Raw genomic sequence first — 16,827 nt, 5'->3', positions numbered from 1 at the left:
ATTAACCTGGCTTTTGCGGCTCATTCATGTGCCAAATTCCCCTTCAGGCAGAACCAGGTAGGCGACTGCCATGATGGGCTTCCTCAGGCCGGGTTTTTGGCTGGTGTGCCTTTCCTGGAGAACTGAAGCATTTATCAGGCTATATTGGGTCTGCGTTCCTGCCGATATTCCCACACAGCGACCTGCCGCTCCCAAAGAGGAGCTGTTCTCGGGCAAATGCTCAAAGCTAAAAAAATGTTCAGCAAACCTCTTAGTTAGCAACAGACAGACGGCCAGCGTGTGACAAATTCCCTAACAGAATCTGAAAATGCTTTCCGTAACCGTTGCCATTAGTACGATTCATTGGCCAGATAGCGATGTGAAGATAATTCAAACAACTTTGTATTGTTTAGTAAAGGTTGTATTGAAGTGTGTTCGTCAGTCGAGACGACCCCATCTGTGCCTTTTTCGTTCCCTCTGTGTGTGTGGAAAGTGAATTCCAGAGTGGATTTTTACTTCATTCCTTTCCATTATTTTTCCTCCTTAATGAGGCAAACCAAGAAGACATATTAAAGAAATCAATTAGCTCATCTTATCAGTAAAGAGAATTAATGGACTGTAATATTTGAGTCATCTGTCCCACAAAGGACGAAGCATGTTGCAAGACCTTGTGCGAATTTTGGTGGACGTTTGCATGTAATTAGAACCATTGCCTAGTTGTGAGTGTTGCAAATGCATTGAAGACTACATGGAAAATGAAGTTTCCCCAGTGCACGCGGGCGAAGCGATTTGCCAGTACTTCCCACGGTACATCCAGCAGCGTCTGACTTCCAGCTGGAAGGACGGCGTAGCTTTACCCGAAGTCTGGCGCGCCCTGATCGTATAGTGGTTAGTACTCTGCGTTGTGGCCGCAGCAACCCCGGTTCGAATCCGGGTCACGGCAGTTGGTTTTGCAACTATCGCCTCACTGCAAGGCCTTTCCTCCTGGCCCGTGTTGGCTGAGAAATGACACATGTATGTAGAACGTCACTCCTCCCGTGGGCCAGTGGCGCAATGGATAACGCGTCTGACTACGGATCAGAAGATTCTAGGTTCGACTCCTGGCTGGCTCGGTTTGCTTTTACCCCGGTCCAAAGTTGTGCTCGTGCGACCCACTCCAGCAGCTGCATTTCCGCTGGGGTATGGGCTCCCTTAATCCCCGAAACGCAGGGAATCCTCATGCTATGGTGCTTATTGTGCTGGCTTGCTACAAAAGACCAAGGATCTCATTTCACCACAGCCAGAGGTGTGCCAGCAGCACAACACAACACAACACGGATCCAAAGAGTCTATGTGTGGCTTGAAGCTCGCGTGGCTCTCTTTGATCCCGTGCAATGTTCTTGTCAATACCACTTGTTGACCACAACAGAGCTCAGATTCTTACCAGCGCGACTCAAAACTTTGGCAGCTGCTCACCTGGAAAATTCCTGTGGTCTGCCCAAGGGACGCAACCCTCCCAGGGTGGCGTTTTCCTTCCCCAGTCGTCCCATATGGTCTAGCGGTCAGGATTCCTGGTTTTCACCCAGGCGGCCCGGGTTCGACTCCCGGTATGGGAATGTTGCTTTGTCGTCTCTCCCCATCTAAAATTAACCTGGCTTTTGCGGCTCATTCATGTGCCAAATTCCCCTTCAGGCAGAACCAGGTAGGCGACTGCCATGATGGGCTTCCTCAGGCCGGGTTTTTGGCAGGTGTGCCTTTCCTGGAGAACTGAAGCATTTATCAGGCTATATTGGGTCTGCGTTCCTGCCGATATTCCCACACAGCGACCTGCCGCTCCCAAAGAGGAGCTGTTCTCGGGCAAATGCTCAAAGCTAAAAAAATGTTCAGCAAACCTCTTAGTTAGCAACAGACAGACGGCCAGCGTGTGACAAATTCCCTAACAGAATCTGAAAATGCTTTCCGTAACCGTTGCCATTAGTACGATTCATTGGCCAGATAGCGATGTGAAGATAATTCAAACAACTTTGTATTGTTTAGTAAAGGTTGTATTGAAGTGTGTTCGTCAGTCGAGACGACCTCATCTGTGCCTTTTTCGTTCCCTCTGTGTGTGTGGAAAGTGAATTCCAGAGTGGATTTTCACTTCAATTCTTTCCATTATTTTTTCTCCTTAATGAGGCAAACCAAGAAGACATATTAAAGAAATCAATTAGCTCATCTTATCAGTAAAGAGAATTAATGGACTGTAATATTTGAATCATCTGTCCCACAAAGGACGAAGCATGTTGCAAGACCTTGTGCGAATTTTGGTGGACGTTTGCATGTAATTAGAACCATTGCCTAGTTGTGAGTGTTGCAAATGCATTGAAGACTACATGGAAAATGAAGTTTCCCCAGTGCACGCGGGCGAAGCGATTTGCCAGTCATTCCCACGGTACATCCAGCAGCGTCTGACTTCCAGCTGGAAGGACGGCGTAGCTTTACCGGAAGTCTGGCGCGCCCTGATCGTATAGTGGTTAGTACTCTGCGTTGTGGCCGCAGCAACCCCGGTTCGAATCCGGGTCACGGCAGTTGGTTTTGCAATTATCGCCTCACTGCAAGGCCTTTCCTCCTGGCCCGTGTTGGCTGAGAAATGACACATGTATGTAGAACGTCACTCCTCCCGTGGGCCAGTGGCGCAATGGATAACGCGTCTGACTACGGATCAGAAGATTTTAGGTTCGACTCCTGGCTGGCTCGGTTTTGCTTTTACCCCGGTCCAAAGTTGTGCTCGTGCGACCCACTCCAGCAGCTGCATTTCCGCTGGGGTATGAGCTCCCTTAATCCCCGAAAAGCAGGGAATCCTCATTCTATGGTGCTTATTGTGCTGGCTTGCTACAAAAGACCAAGGATCTCATTTCACCACAGCTAGAGGTGTGCCAGCAGCACAACACAACACAACACGGATCCAAAGAGTCTATGTGTGGCTTGAAGCTCGCGTGGCTCTCTTTGATCCCGTGCAATGTTCTTGTCAATACCACTTGTTGACCACAACAGAGCTCAGATTCTTACCAGCGCGACTCAAAACTTTGGCAGCTGCTCACCTGGAAAATTCCTGTGGTCTGCCCAAGGGACCCAACCCTCCCAGGGTGGCGTTTTCCTTCCCCGTCGTCCCATTTGGTCTAGCGGTCAGGATTCCTGGTTTTCACCCAGGCGGCCCGGGTTCGACTCCCGGTATGGGAATGTTGCTTTGTCGTCTCTCCCCATCTAAAATTAACCTGGCTTTTGCGGCTCATTCATGTGCCAAATTCCCCTTCAGGCAGAACCAGGTAGGCGACTGCCATGGTGGGCTTCCTCAGGCCGGGTGGTTTGCTGGTGTGCCTTTCCTGGAGAACTGAAGCATTTATCAGGCTATATTGGGTCTGCGTTCCTGCCGATTTTCCCACACAGCGACCTGCCGCTCCCAAAGAGGAGCTGTTCTCGGGCAAATGCTCAAAGCTAAAAAAATGTTCAGCAAACCTCTTAGTTAGCAACAGACAGACGGCCAGCGTGTGACAAATTCCCTAACAGAATCTGAAAATGCTTTCCGTAACCGTTGCCATTAGTACGATTCATTGGCCAGATAGCGTTGTGAAGATAATTCAAACAACTTTGTATTGTTTAGTAAAGGTTGTATTGAAGTGTGTTCGTCAGTCGAGACGACCTCATCTGTGCCTTTTTCGTTCCCTCTGTGTGTGTGGAAAGTGAATTCCAGAGTGGATTTTCACTTCATTCCTTTCCATTATTTTTCCTCCTTAATGAGGCAAACCAAGAAGACATATTAAAGAAATCAATTAGCTCATCTTATCAGTAAAGAGAATTAATGGACTGTAATATTTGAGTCATCTGTCCCACAAAGGACGAAGCATGTTGCAAGACCTTGTGCGAATTTTGGTGGACGTTTGCATGTAATTAGAACCATTGCCTAGTTGTGAGTGTTGCAAATGCATTGAAGACTACATGGAAAATGAAGTTTCCCCAGTGCACGCGGGCGAAGCGATTTGCCAGTACTTCCCACGGTACATCCAGCAGCGTCTGACTTCCAGCTGGAAGGACGGCGTAGCTTTACCGGAAGTCTGGCGCGCCGTTATTGTATAGTGGTTAGTACTCTGCGTTGTGGCCGCAGCAACCCCGGTTCGAATCCGGGTCACGGCAGTTGGTTTGGCGACTATCGCCTCACTGCAAGGCCTTTCCTCCTGGCCCGTGTTGGCTGAGAAATGACACATGTATGTAGAACATCAGTCCTCCCGTGGGCCAGTGGCGCAATGGATAACGCGTCTGACTACGGATCAGAAGATTCTAGGTTCGACTCCTGGCTGGCTCGGTTTGCTTTTACCCCGGTCCAAAGTTGTGCTCGTGCGACCCACTCCAGCAGCTGCATTTCCGCTGGGGTATGGGCTCCCTTAATCCCCGAAAAGCAGGGAATCCTTATGCTATGGTGCTTATTGTGCTGGCTTGCTACAAAAGACTAAGGATCTCATTTCACCACAGCTAGAGGTGTGCCAGCAGCACAACACAACACAACACGGATCCAAAGAGTCTATGTGTGGCTTGAAGCTCGCGTGGCTCTCTTTGATCCCGTGCAATGTTCTTGTCAATACCACTTGTTGACCACAACAGAGCTCAGATTCTTACCAGCGCGACTCAAAACTTTGGCAGCTGCTCACCTGGAAAATTCCTGTGGTCTGCCCAAGGGACGCAACCCTCCCAGGGTGGCGTTTTCCTTCCCCGGTCGTCCCATATGGTTTAGCGGTCAGGATTCCTGGTTTTCACCCGGGCGGCCCGGGTTCGACTCCCGGTATGGGAATGTTGCTTTGTCGTCTCTCCCCATCTAAAATTAACCTGGCTTTTGCGGCTCATTCATGTGCCAAATTCCCCTTCAGGCAGAACCAGGTAGGCGACTGCCATGATGGGCTTCCTCAGGCCGGGTTTTTGGCTGGTGTGCCTTTCCTGGAGAACTGAAGCATTTATCAGGCTATATTGGGTCTGCGTTCCTGCCGATATTCCCACACAGCGACCTGCCGCTCCCAAAGAGGAGCTGTTCTCGGGCAAATGCTCAAAGCTAAAAAAATGTTCAGCAAACCTCTTAGTTAGCAACAGACAGACGGCCAGCGTGTGACAAATTCCCTAACAGAATCTGAAAATGCTTTCCGTAACCGTTGCCATTAGTACGATTCATTGGCCAGATAGTGATGTGAAGATAATTCAAACAACTTTGTATTGTTTAGTAAAGGTTGTATTGAAGTGTGTTCGTCAGTCGAGACGACCTCATCTGTGCCTTTTTCGTTCCCTCTGTGTGTGTGGAAAGTGAATTCCAGAGTGGATTTTCACTTCATTCCTTTTCATTATTTTTCCTCCTTAATGAGGCAAACCAAGAAGACATATTAAAGAAATCAATTAGCTCATCTTATCAGTAAAGAGAATTAATGGACTTTAATATTTGAATCATCTGTCCCACAAAGGACGAAGCATGTTGCAAGACCTTGTGCGAATTTTGGTGGACGTTTGCATGTAATTAGAACCATTGCCTAGTTGTGAGTGTTGCAAATGCATTGAAGACTACATTGAAAATGAAGTTTCCCCAGTGCACGCGGGCGAAGCGATTTGCCAGTACTTCCCACGGTACATCCAGCAGCGTCTGACTTCCAGCTGGAAGGACGGCGTAGCTTTACCGGAAGTCTGGCGCGCCCTGATCGTATAGTGGTTAGTACTCTGCGTTGTGGCCGCAGCAACCCCGGTTCGAATCCGGGTCACGGCAGTTGGTTTGGCGACTATCGCCTCACTGCAAGGCCTTTCCTCCTGGCCCGTGTTGGCTGAGAAATGACACATGTATGTAGAACGTCACTCCTGCCGTGGGCCAGTGGCGCAATGGATAACGCGTCTGACTACGGATCAGAAGATTCTAGGTTCGACTCCTGGCTGGCTCGGTTTCCTTTTACCCCGGTCCAAAGTTGTGCTCGTGCGACCCACTCCAGCAGCTGCATTTCCGCTGGGGTATGGGCTCCCTTAATCCCCGAAAAGCAGGGAATCCTCATGCTATGGTGCTTATTGTGCTGGCTTGCTACAAAAGACCAAGGATCTCATTTCACCACAGCTAGAGGTGTGCCAGCAGCACAACACAACACAACACGGATCCAAAGAGTCTATGTGTGGCTTGAAGCTCGCGTGGCTCTCTTTGATCCCGTGCAATGTTCTTGTCAATACCACTTGTTGACCACAACAGAGCTCAGATTCTTACCAGCGCGACTCAAAACTTTGGCAGCTGCTCACCTGGAAAATTCCTGTGGTCTGCCCAAGGGACGCAACCCTCCCAGGGTGGCGTTTTCCTTCCCCGGGTTCGACTCCCGGTATGGGAATGTTGCTTTGTCGTCTCTCCCCATCTAAAATTAACCTGGCTTTTGCGGCTCATTCATGTGCCAAATTCCCCTTCAGGCAGAACCAGGTAGGCGACTGCCATGATGGGCTTCCTCAGGCCGGGTTTTTGGCAGGTGTGCCTTTCCTGGAGAACTGAAGCATTTATCAGGCTATATTGGGTCTGCGTTCCTGCCGATATTCCCACACAGCGACCTGCCGCTCCCAAAGAGGAGCTGTTCTCGGGCAAATGCTCAAAGCTAAAAAAATGTTCAGCAAACCTCTTAGTTAGCAACAGACAGACGGCCAGCGTGTGACAAATTCCCTAACAGAATCTGAAATTGCTTTCCGTAACCGTTGCCATTAGTACGATTCATTGGCCAGATAGCGATGTGAAGAAAATTCAAACAACTTTGTATTGTTTAGTAAAGGTTGTATTGAAGTGTGTTCGTCAGTCGAGACGAGCGCATCTGTGCCTTTTTCGTTCCCTCTGTGTGTGTGGAAAGTGAATTCCAGAGTGGATTTTTACTTCATTCCTTTCCATTATTTTTCCTCCTTAATGAGGCAAACCAAGAAGACATATTAAAGAAATCAATTAGCTCATCTTATCAGTAAAGAGAATTAATGGACTGTAATATTTGAGTCATCTGTCCCACAAAGGACGAAGCATGTTGCAAGACCTTGTGCGAATTTTGGTGGACGTTTGCATGTAATTAGAACCATTGCCTAGTTGTGAGTGTTGCAAATGCATTGAAGACTACATGGAAAATGAAGTTTCCCCAGTGCACGCGGGCGAAGCGATTTGCCAGTACTTCCCACGGTACATCCAGCAGCGTCTGACTTCCAGCTGGAAGGACGGCGTCGCTTTACCGGAAGTCTGGCGCGCCGTGATCGTATAGTGGTTAGTACTCTGCGTTGTGGCCGCAGCAACCCCGGTTCGAATCCGGGTCACGGCAGTTGGTTTTGCGACTATCGCCTCACTGCAAGGCCTTTCCTCCTGGCCCGTGTTGGCTGAGAAATGACACATGTATGTAGAACGTCACTCCTCCCGTGGGCCAGTGGCGCAATGGATAACGCGTCTGACTACGGATCAGAAGATTCTAGGTTCGACTCCTGGCTGGCTCGGTTTGCTTTTACCCCGGTCCAAAGTTGTGCTCGTGCGACCCACTCCAGCAGCTGCATTTCCGCTGGGGTATGGGCTCCCTTAATCCCCGAAAAGCAGGGAATCCTCATGCTATGGTGCTTATTGTGCTGGCTTGCTACAAAAGACCAAGGATCTCATTTCACCACAGCTAGAGGTGTGCCAGCAGCACAACACAACACAACACGGATCCAAAGAGTCTATGTGTGGCTTGAAGCTCGCGTGGCTCTCTTTGATCCCGTGCAATGTTCTTGTCAATACCACTTGTTGACCACAACAGAGCTCAGATTCTTACCAGCGCGACTCAAAACTTTGGCAGCTGCTCACCTGGAAAATTCCTGTGGTCTGCCCAAGGGACGCAACCCTCCCAGGGTGGCGTTTTCCTTCCCTGGTCGTCCCATATGGTCTAGCGGTCAGGATTCCTGGTTTTCACCCAGGCGGCCCGGGTTCGACTCCCGGTATGGGAATGTTGCTTTGTCGTCTCTCCCCATCTAAAATTAACCTGGCTTTTGCGGCTCATTCATGTGCCAAATTCCCCTTCAGGCAGAACCAGGTAGGCGACTGCCATGATGGGCTTCCTCAGGCCGGGTTTTTGGCAGGTGTGCCTTTCCTGGAGAACTGAAGCATTTATCAGGCTATATTGGGTCTGCGTTCCTGCCGATATTCCCACACAGCGACCTGCCGCTCCCAAAGAGGAGCTGTTCTCGGGCAAATGCTCAAAGCTAAAAAAATGTTCAGCAAACCTCTTAGTTAGCAACAGACAGACGGCCAGCGTGTGACAAATTCCCTAACAGAATCTGAAAATGCTTTCCGTAACCGTTGCCATTAGTACGATTCATTGGCCAGATAGCGATGTGAAGATAATTCAAACAACTTTGTATTGTTTAGTAAAGGTTGTATTGAAGTGTGTTCGTCAGTCGAGACGACCTCATCTGTGCCTTTTTCGTTCCCTCTGTGTGTGTGGAAAGTGAATTCCAGAGTGGATTTTCACTTCAATTCTTTCCATTATTTTTCCTCCTTAATGAGGCAAACCAAGAAGACATATTAAAGAAATCAATTAGCTCATCTTATCAGTAAAGAGAATTAATGGACTGTAATATTTGAGTCATCTGTCCCACAAAGGACGAAGCATGTTGCAAGACCTTGTGCGAATTTTGGTGGACGTTTGCATGTAATTAGAACCATTGCCTAGTTGTGAGTGTTGCAAATGCATTGAAGACTACATGGAAAATGAAGTTTCCCCAGTGCACGCGGGCGAAGCGATTTGCCAGTACTTCCCACGGTACATCCAGCAGCGTCTGACTTCCAGCTGGAAGGACGGCGTAGCTTTACCGGAAGTCTGGCGCGCCGTGATCGTATAGTGGTTAGTACTCTGCGTTGTGGCCGCAGCAACCCCGGTTCGAATCCGGGTCACGGCAGTTGGTTTTGCAACTATCGCCTCACTGCAAGGCCTTTCCTCCTGGCCCGTGTTGGCTGAGAAATGACACATGTATGTAGAACGTCACTCCTCCCGTGGGCCAGTGGCGCAATGGATAACGCGTCTGACTACGGATCAGAAGATTTTAGGTTCGACTCCTGGCTGGCTCGGTTTTGCTTTTACCCCGGTCCAAAGTTGTGCTCGTGCGACCCACTCCAGCAGCTGCATTTCCGCTGGGGTATGAGCTCCCTTAATCCCCGAAAAGCAGGGAATCCTCATGCTATGGTGCTTATTGTGCTGGCTTGCTACAAAAGACCAAGGATCTCATTTCACCACAGCTAGAGGTGTGCCAGCAGCACAACACAACACAACACGGATCCAAAGAGTCTATGTGTGGCTTGAAGCTCGCGTGGCTCTCTTTGATCCCGTGCAATGTTCTTGTCAATACCACTTGTTGACCACAACAGAGCTCAGATTCTTACCAGCGCGACTCAAAACTTTGGCAGCTGCTCACCTGGAAAATTCCTGTGGTCTGCCCAAGGGACGCAACCCTCCCAGGGTGGCGTTTTCCTTCGCCGGTCGTCCCATATGGTCTAGCGGTCAGGATTCCTGGTTTTCACCCAGGCGGCCCGGGTTCGACTCCCGGTATGGGAATGTTGCTTTGTCGTCTCTCCCCCTCTAAAATTAACCTGGCTTTTGCGGCTCATTCATGTGCCAAATTCCCCTTCAGGCAGAACCAGGTAGGCGACTGCCATGGTGGGCTTCCTCAGGCCGGCTGGTTTGCTGGTGTGCCTTTCCTGGAGAACTGAAGCATTTATCAGGCTATATTGGGTCTGCGTTCCTGCCGATTTTCCCACACAGCGACCTGCCGCTCCCAAAGAGGAGCTGTTCTCGGGCAAATGCTCAAAGCTAAAAAAATGTTCAGCAAACCTCTTAGTTAGCAACAGACAGACGGCCAGCGTGTGACAAATTCCCTAACAGAATCTGAAATTGCTTTCCGTAACCGTTGCCATTAGTACGATTCATTGGCCAGATAGCGATGTGAAGAAAATTCAAACAACTTTGTATTGTTTAGTAAAGGTTGTATTGAAGTGTGTTCGTCAGTCGAGACGACCTCATCTGTGCCTTTTTCGTTCCCTCTGTGTGTGTGGAAAGTGAATTCCAGAGTGGATTTTTACTTCACTCCTTTCCATTATTTTTCCTCCTTAATGAGGCAAACCAAGAAGACATATTGAAGAAATCAATTAGCTCATCTTATCAGTAAAGAGAATTAATGGACTGTAATATTTGAGTCATCTGTCCCACAAAGGACGAAGCATGTTGCAAGACCTTGTGCGAATTTTGGTGGACGTTTGCATGTAATTAGAACCATTGCCTAGTTGTGAGTGTTGCAAATGCATTGAAGACTACATGGAAAATGAAGTTTCCCCAGTGCACGCGGGCGAAGCGATTTGCCAGTACTTCCCACGGTACATCCAGCAGCGTCTGACTTCCAGCTGGAAGGACGGCATTGCTTTACCGGAAGTCTGGCGCGCCGTGATCGTATAGTGGTTAGTACTCTGCGTTGTGGCCGCAGCAACCCCGGTTCGAATCCGGGTCACGGCAGTTGGTTTTGCGACTATCGCCTCACTGCAAGGCCTTTCCTCCTGGCCCGTGTTGGCTGAGAAATGACACATGTATGTAGAACGTCACTCCTCCCGTGGGCCAGTGGCGCAATGGATAACGCGTCTGACTACGGATCAGAAGATTCTAGGTTCGACTCCTGGCTGGCTCGGTTTGCTTTTACCCCGGTCCAAAGTTGTGCTCGTGCGACCCACTCCAGCAGCTGCATTTCCGCTGGGGTATGGGCTCCCTTAATCCCCGAAAAGCAGGGAATCCTCATGCTATGGTGCTTATTGTGCTGGCTTGCTACAAAAGACCAAGGATCTCATTTCACCACAGCTAGAGGTGTGCCAGCAGCACAACACAACACAACACGGATCCAAAGAGTCTATGTGTGGCTTGAAGCTCGCGTGGCTCTCTTTGATCCCGTGCAATGTTCTTGTCAATACCACTTGTTGACCACAACAGAGCTCAGATTCTTACCAGCGCGACTCAAAACTTTGGCAGCTGCTCACCTGGAAAATTCCTGTGGTCTGCCCAAGGGACGCAACCCTCCCAGGGTGGCGTTTTCCTTCCCCGGTCGTCCCATATGGTCTAGCGGTCAGGATTCCTGGTTTTCACCCAGGCGGCCCGGGTTCGACTCCCGGTATGGGAATGTTGCTTTGTCGTCTCTCCCCATCTAAAATTAACCTGGCTTTTGCGGCTCATTCATGTGCCAAATTCCCCTTCAGGCAGAACCAGGTAGGCGACTGCCATGATGGGCTTCCTCAGGCCGGGTTTTTGGCAGGTGTGCCTTTCCTGGAGAACTGAAGCATTTATCAGGCTATATTGGGTCTGCGTTCCTGCCGATATTCCCACACAGCGACCTGCCGCTCCCAAAGAGGAGCTGTTCTCTGGCAAATGCTCAAAGCTAAAAAAATGTTCAGCAAACCTCTTAGTTAGCAACAGACAGACGGCCAGCGTGTGACAAATTCCCTAACAGAATCTGAAAATGCTTTCCGTAACCGTTGCCATTAGTACGATTCATTGGCCAGATAGCGATGTGAAGATAATTCAAACAACTTTGTATTGTTTAGTAAAGGTTGTATTGAAGTGTGTTCGTCAGTCGAGACGACCTCATCTGTGCCTTTTTCGTTCCCTCTGTGTGTGTGGAAAGTGAATTCCAGAGTGGATTTTCACTTCAATTCTTTCCATTATTTTTCCTCCTTAATGAGGCAAACCAAGAAGACATATTAAAGAAATCAATTAGCTCATCTTATCAGTAAAGAGAATTAATGGACTGTAATATTTGAATCATCTGTCCCACAAAGGACGAAGCATGTTGCAAGACCTTGTGCGAATTTTGGTGGACGTTTGCATGTAATTATAACCATTGCCTAGTTGTGAGTGTTGCAAATGCATTGAAGACTACATGGAAAATGAAGTTTCCCCAGTGCACGCGGGCGAAGCGATTTGCCAGTACTTCCCACGGTACATCCAGCAGCGTCTGACTTCCAGCTGGAAGGACGGCATTGCTTTACCGGAAGTCTGGCGCGCCGTGATCGTATAGTGGTTAGTACTCTGCGTTGTGGCCGCAGCAACCCCGGTTCGAATCCGGGTCACGGCAGTTGGTTTTGCGACTATCGCCTCACTGCAAGGCCTTTCCTCCTGGCCCGTGTTGGCTGAGAAATGACACATGTATGTAGAACGTCACTCCTCCCGTGGGCCAGTGGCGCAATGGATAACGCGTCTGACTACGGATCAGAAGATTCTAGGTTCGACTCCTGGCTGGCTCGGTTTGCTTTTACCCCGGTCCAAAGTTGTGCTCGTGCGACCCACTCCAGCAGCTGCATTTCCGCTGGGGTATGGGCTCCCTTAATCCCCGAAAAGCAGGGAATCCTCATGCTATGGTGCTTATTGTGCTGGCTTGCTACAAAAGACCAAGGATCTCATTTCACCACAGCTAGAGGTGTGCCAGCAGCACAACACAACACAACACGGATCCAAAGAGTCTATGTGTGGCTTGAAGCTCGCGTGGCTCTCTTTGATCCCGTGCAATGTTCTTGTCAATACCACTTGTTGACCACAACAGAGCTCAGATTCTTACCAGCGCGACTCAAAACTTTGGCAGCTGCTCACCTGGAAAATTCCTGTGGTCTGCCCAAGGGACGCAACCCTCCCAGGGTGGCGTTTTCCTTCCCCAGTCGTCCCATATGGTCTAGCGGTCAGGATTCCTGGTTTTCACCCAGGCGGCCCGGGTTCGACTCCCGGTATGGGAATGTTGCTTTGTCGTCTCTCCCCATCTAAAATTAACCTGGCTTTTGCGGCTCATTCATGTGCCAAATTCCCCTTCAGGCAGAACCAGGTAGGCGACTGCCATGATGGGCTTCCTCAGGCCGGGTTTTTGGCAGGTGTGCCTTTCCTGGAGAACTGAAGCATTTATCAGGCTATATTGGGTCTGCGTTCCTGCCGATATTCCCACACAGCGACCTGCCGCTCCCAAAGAGGAGCTGTTCTCTGGCAAATGCTCAAAGCTAAAAAAATGTTCAGCAAACCTCTTAGTTAGCAACAGACAGACGGCCAGCGTGTGACAAATTCCCTAACAGAATCTGAAAATGCTTTCCGTAACCGTTGCCATTAGTACGATTCATTGGCCAGATAGCGATGTGAAGATAATTCAAACAACTTTGTATTGTTTAGTAAAGGTTGTATTGAAGTGTGTTCGTCAGTCGAGACGACCTCATCTGTGCCTTTTTCGTTCCCTCTGTGTGTGTGGAAAGTGAATTCCAGAGTGGATTTTCACTTCAATTCTTTCCATTATTTTTCCTCCTTAATGAGGCAAACCAAGAAGACATATTAAAGAAATCAATTAGCTCATCTTATCAGTAAAGAGAATTAATGGACTGTAATATTTGAATCATCTGTCCCACAAAGGACGAAGCATGTTGCAAGACCTTGTGCGAATTTTGGTGGACGTTTGCATGTAATTATAACCATTGCCTAGTTGTGAGTGTTGCAAATGCATTGAAGACTACATGGAAAATGAAGTTTCCCCAGTGCACGCGGGCGAAGCGATTTGCCAGTACTTCCCACGGTACATCCAGCAGCGTCTGACTTCCAGCTGGAAGGACGGCGTCGCTTTACCGGAAGTCTGGCGCGCCGTGATCGTATAGTGGTTAGTACTCTGCGTTGTGGCCGCAGCAACCCCGGTTCGAATCCGGGTCACGGCAGTTGGTTTTGCGACTATCGCCTCACTGCAAGGCCTTTCCTCCTGGCCCGTGTTGGCTGAGAAATGACACATGTATGTAGAACGTCACTCCTCCCGTGGGCCAGTGGCGCAATGGATAACGCGTCTGACTACGGATCAGAAGATTTTAGGTTCGACTCCTGGCTGGCTCGGTTTTGCTTTTACCCCGGTCCAAAGTTGCGCTCGTGCGACCCACTCCAGCAGCTGCATTTCCGCTGGGGTATGAGCTCCCTTAATCCCCGAAAAGCAGGGAATCCTCATGCTATGGTGCTTATTGTGCTGGCTTGCTACAAAAGACCAAGGATCTCATTTCACCACAGCTAGAGGTGTGCCAGCAGCACAACACAACACAACACGGATCCAAAGAGTCTATGTGTGGCTTGAAGCTCGCGTGGCTCTCTTTGATCCCGTGCAATGTTCTTGTCAATACCACTTGTTGACCACAACAGAGCTCAGATTCTTACCAGCGCGACTCAAAACTTTGGCAGCTGCTCACCTGGAAAATTCCTGTGGTCTGCCCAAGGGACGCAACCCTCCCAGGGTGGCGTTTTCCTTCCCCGTCGTCCCATTTGGTCTAGCGGTCAGGATTCCTGGTTTTCACCCAGGCGGCCCGGGTTCGACTCCCGGTATGGGAATGTTGCTTTGTCGTCTCTCCCCATCTAAAATTAACCTGGCTTTTGCGGCTCATTCATGTGCCAAATTCCCCTTCAGGCAGAACCAGGTAGGCGACTGCCATGGTGGGCTTCCTCAGGCCGGGTGGTTTGCTGGTGTGCCTTTCCTGGAGAACTGAAGCATTTATCAGGCTATATTGGGTCTGCGTTCCTGCCGATTTTCCCACACAGCGACCTGCCGCTCCCAAAGAGGAGATGTTCTCGGGCAAATGCTCAAAGCTAAAAAAATGTTCAGCAAACCTCTTAGTTAGCAACAGACAGACGGCCAGCGTGTGACAAATTCCCTAACAGAATCTGAAAATGCTTTCCGTAACCGTTGCCATTAGTACGATTCATTGGCCAGATAGCGTTGTGAAGATAATTCAAACAACTTTGTATTGTTTAGTAAAGGTTGTATTGAAGTGTGTTCGTCAGTCGAGACGACCTCATCTGTGCCTTTTTCGTTCCCTCTGTGTGTGTGGAAAGTGAATTCCAGAGTGGATTTTCACTTCATTCCTTTCCATTATTTTTCCTCCTTAATGAGGCAAACCAAGAAGACATATTAAAGAAATCAATTAGCTCATCTTATCAGTAAAGAGAATTAATGGACTGTAATATTTGAGTCATCTGTCCCACAAAGGACGAAGCATGTTGCAAGACCTTGTGCGAATTTTGGTGGACGTTTGCATGTAATTAGAACCATTGCCTAGTTGTGAGTGTTGCAAATGCATTGAAGACTACATGGAAAATGAAGTTTCCCCAGTGCACGCGGGCGAAGCGATTTGCCAGTACTTCCCACGGTACATCCAGCAGCGTCTGACTTCCAGCTGGAAGGACGGCGTAGCTTTACCGGAAGTCTGGCGCGCCGTGATCGTATAGTGGTTAGTACTCTGCGTTGTGGCCGCAGCAACCCCGGTTCGAATCCGGGTCACGGCAGTTGGTTTTGCGACTATCGCCTCACTGCAAGGCCTTTCCTCCTGGCCCGTGTTGGCTGAGAAATGACACATGTATGTAGAACGTCACTCCTCCCGTGGGCCAGTGGCGCAATGGATAACGCGTCTGACTACGGATCAGAAGATTCTAGGTTCGACTCCTGGCTGGCTCGGTTTGCTTTTACCCCGGTCCAAAGTTGTGCTCGTGCGACCCACTCCAGCAGCTGCATTTCCGCTGGGGTATGAGCTCCCTTAATCCCCGAAAAGCAGGGAATCCTCATGCTATGGTGCTTATTGTGCTGGCTTGCTACAAAAGACCAAGGATCTCATTTCACCACAGCTAAAGGTGTGCCAGCAGCACAACACAACACAACACGGATCCAAAGAGTCTATGTGTGGCTTGAAGCTCGCGTGGCTCTCTTTGATCCTGTGCAATGTTCTTGTCAATACCACTTGTTGACCACAACAGAGCTCAGATTCTTACCAGCGCGACTCAAAACTTTGGCAGCTGCTCACCTGGAAAATTCCTGTGGTCTGCCCAAGGGACGCAACCCTCCCAGGGTGGCGTTTTCCTTCCCCCGTCGTCCCATTTGGTCTAGCGGTCAGGATTCCTGGTTTTCACCCAGGCGGCCCGGGTTCGACTCCCGGTATGGGAATGTTGCTTTGTCGTCTCTCCCCATCTAAAATTAACCTGGCTTTTGCGGCTCATTCATGTGCCAAATTCCCCTTCAGGCAGAACCAGGTAGGCGACTGCCATGATGGGCTTCCTCAGGCCGGGTTTTTGGCAGGTGTGCCTTTCCTGGAGAACTGAAGCATTTATCAGGCTATATTGGGTCTGCGTTCCTGCCGATATTCCCACACAGCGACCTGCCGCTCCCAAAGAGGAGCTGTTCTCGGGCAAATGCTCAAAGCTAAAAAAATGTTCAGCAAACCTCTTAGTTAGCAACAGACAGACGGCCAGCGTGTGACAAATTCCCTAACAGAATCTGAAATTGCTTTCCGTAACCGTTGCCATTAGTACGATTCATTGGCCAGATAGCGATGTGAAGAAAATTCAAACAACTTTGTATTGTTTAGTAAAGGTTGTATTGAAGTGTGTTCGTCAGTCGAGACGACCCCATCTGTGCCTTTTTCGTTCCCTCTGTGTGTGTGGAAAGTGAATTCCAGAGTGGATTTTTACTTCATTCCTTTCCATTATTTTTCCTCCTTAATGAGGCAAACCAAGAAGACATATTAAAGAAATCAATTAGCTCATCTTATCAGTAAAGAGAATTAATGGACTGTAATATTTGAGTCATCTGTCCCACAAAGGACGAAGTATGTTGCAAGACCTTGTGCGAATTTTGGTGGACGTTTGCATGTAATTAGAACCATTGCCTAGTTGTGAGTGTTGCAAATGCATTGAAGACTACATGGAAAATGAAGTTTCCCCAGTGCACGCGGGCGAAGCGATTTGCCAGTACTTCCCACGGTACATCCAGCAGCGTCTGACTTCCAGCTGGAAGGACGGCGTAGCTTTACCGGAAGTCTGGCGC

General features: G+C 49.2%; 25 non-coding genes across 25 annotated transcripts; all 25 read left to right on the top strand.

The window, feature by feature from the left end:
* Positions 1-1,018: 1,018 nt before the first annotated feature.
* Positions 1,019-1,091, top strand: trnar-acg (transfer RNA arginine (anticodon ACG)). Its single transcript has one exon. It is a non-coding gene; the product is annotated as a tRNA-Arg (tRNA).
* A 411-nt stretch (positions 1,092-1,502) lies between these two features.
* On the top strand, positions 1,503-1,574 carry trnae-uuc (transfer RNA glutamic acid (anticodon UUC)). Its single transcript has one exon. It is a non-coding gene; the product is annotated as a tRNA-Glu (tRNA).
* Positions 1,575-2,621: 1,047 nt separating this feature from the next.
* trnar-acg (transfer RNA arginine (anticodon ACG)) lies at positions 2,622-2,694 on the top strand. The gene has a single exon. It is a non-coding gene; the product is annotated as a tRNA-Arg (tRNA).
* A 411-nt stretch (positions 2,695-3,105) lies between these two features.
* On the top strand, positions 3,106-3,177 carry trnae-uuc (transfer RNA glutamic acid (anticodon UUC)). Its single transcript has one exon. It is a non-coding gene; the product is annotated as a tRNA-Glu (tRNA).
* Positions 3,178-4,224: 1,047 nt separating this feature from the next.
* trnar-acg (transfer RNA arginine (anticodon ACG)) lies at positions 4,225-4,297 on the top strand. The gene has a single exon. It is a non-coding gene; the product is annotated as a tRNA-Arg (tRNA).
* A 411-nt stretch (positions 4,298-4,708) lies between these two features.
* Positions 4,709-4,780, top strand: trnae-uuc (transfer RNA glutamic acid (anticodon UUC)). The gene has a single exon. It is a non-coding gene; the product is annotated as a tRNA-Glu (tRNA).
* A 1,047-nt stretch (positions 4,781-5,827) lies between these two features.
* Positions 5,828-5,900, top strand: trnar-acg (transfer RNA arginine (anticodon ACG)). The gene has a single exon. It is a non-coding gene; the product is annotated as a tRNA-Arg (tRNA).
* Positions 5,901-7,208: 1,308 nt separating this feature from the next.
* trnah-gug (transfer RNA histidin (anticodon GUG)) lies at positions 7,209-7,280 on the top strand. The gene has a single exon. It is a non-coding gene; the product is annotated as a tRNA-His (tRNA).
* Positions 7,281-7,376: 96 nt separating this feature from the next.
* On the top strand, positions 7,377-7,449 carry trnar-acg (transfer RNA arginine (anticodon ACG)). The gene has a single exon. It is a non-coding gene; the product is annotated as a tRNA-Arg (tRNA).
* A 411-nt stretch (positions 7,450-7,860) lies between these two features.
* Positions 7,861-7,932, top strand: trnae-uuc (transfer RNA glutamic acid (anticodon UUC)). The gene has a single exon. It is a non-coding gene; the product is annotated as a tRNA-Glu (tRNA).
* An 879-nt stretch (positions 7,933-8,811) lies between these two features.
* Positions 8,812-8,883, top strand: trnah-gug (transfer RNA histidin (anticodon GUG)). Its single transcript has one exon. It is a non-coding gene; the product is annotated as a tRNA-His (tRNA).
* Positions 8,884-8,979: 96 nt separating this feature from the next.
* trnar-acg (transfer RNA arginine (anticodon ACG)) lies at positions 8,980-9,052 on the top strand. Its single transcript has one exon. It is a non-coding gene; the product is annotated as a tRNA-Arg (tRNA).
* Positions 9,053-9,464: 412 nt separating this feature from the next.
* On the top strand, positions 9,465-9,536 carry trnae-uuc (transfer RNA glutamic acid (anticodon UUC)). The gene has a single exon. It is a non-coding gene; the product is annotated as a tRNA-Glu (tRNA).
* An 879-nt stretch (positions 9,537-10,415) lies between these two features.
* On the top strand, positions 10,416-10,487 carry trnah-gug (transfer RNA histidin (anticodon GUG)). Its single transcript has one exon. It is a non-coding gene; the product is annotated as a tRNA-His (tRNA).
* Positions 10,488-10,583: 96 nt separating this feature from the next.
* Positions 10,584-10,656, top strand: trnar-acg (transfer RNA arginine (anticodon ACG)). The gene has a single exon. It is a non-coding gene; the product is annotated as a tRNA-Arg (tRNA).
* A 411-nt stretch (positions 10,657-11,067) lies between these two features.
* trnae-uuc (transfer RNA glutamic acid (anticodon UUC)) lies at positions 11,068-11,139 on the top strand. The gene has a single exon. It is a non-coding gene; the product is annotated as a tRNA-Glu (tRNA).
* An 879-nt stretch (positions 11,140-12,018) lies between these two features.
* Positions 12,019-12,090, top strand: trnah-gug (transfer RNA histidin (anticodon GUG)). Its single transcript has one exon. It is a non-coding gene; the product is annotated as a tRNA-His (tRNA).
* Positions 12,091-12,186: 96 nt separating this feature from the next.
* trnar-acg (transfer RNA arginine (anticodon ACG)) lies at positions 12,187-12,259 on the top strand. The gene has a single exon. It is a non-coding gene; the product is annotated as a tRNA-Arg (tRNA).
* A 411-nt stretch (positions 12,260-12,670) lies between these two features.
* Positions 12,671-12,742, top strand: trnae-uuc (transfer RNA glutamic acid (anticodon UUC)). The gene has a single exon. It is a non-coding gene; the product is annotated as a tRNA-Glu (tRNA).
* An 879-nt stretch (positions 12,743-13,621) lies between these two features.
* Positions 13,622-13,693, top strand: trnah-gug (transfer RNA histidin (anticodon GUG)). Its single transcript has one exon. It is a non-coding gene; the product is annotated as a tRNA-His (tRNA).
* Positions 13,694-13,789: 96 nt separating this feature from the next.
* Positions 13,790-13,862, top strand: trnar-acg (transfer RNA arginine (anticodon ACG)). The gene has a single exon. It is a non-coding gene; the product is annotated as a tRNA-Arg (tRNA).
* A 411-nt stretch (positions 13,863-14,273) lies between these two features.
* Positions 14,274-14,345, top strand: trnae-uuc (transfer RNA glutamic acid (anticodon UUC)). Its single transcript has one exon. It is a non-coding gene; the product is annotated as a tRNA-Glu (tRNA).
* Positions 14,346-15,224: 879 nt separating this feature from the next.
* On the top strand, positions 15,225-15,296 carry trnah-gug (transfer RNA histidin (anticodon GUG)). The gene has a single exon. It is a non-coding gene; the product is annotated as a tRNA-His (tRNA).
* Positions 15,297-15,392: 96 nt separating this feature from the next.
* Positions 15,393-15,465, top strand: trnar-acg (transfer RNA arginine (anticodon ACG)). Its single transcript has one exon. It is a non-coding gene; the product is annotated as a tRNA-Arg (tRNA).
* Positions 15,466-15,876: 411 nt separating this feature from the next.
* Positions 15,877-15,948, top strand: trnae-uuc (transfer RNA glutamic acid (anticodon UUC)). Its single transcript has one exon. It is a non-coding gene; the product is annotated as a tRNA-Glu (tRNA).
* The last annotated feature ends 879 nt before the right edge of the window (positions 15,949-16,827 follow it).

The sequence above is a fragment of the Clarias gariepinus genome, chromosome 13 (genome assembly GCF_024256425.1).
Source record: "Clarias gariepinus isolate MV-2021 ecotype Netherlands chromosome 13, CGAR_prim_01v2, whole genome shotgun sequence".
Taxonomy (NCBI): domain Eukaryota; kingdom Metazoa; phylum Chordata; class Actinopteri; order Siluriformes; family Clariidae; genus Clarias; species Clarias gariepinus.
The sequence above is the reverse complement of the archived record's forward strand: the minus strand, read 5'-3'. Positions and strand labels throughout refer to the sequence as shown.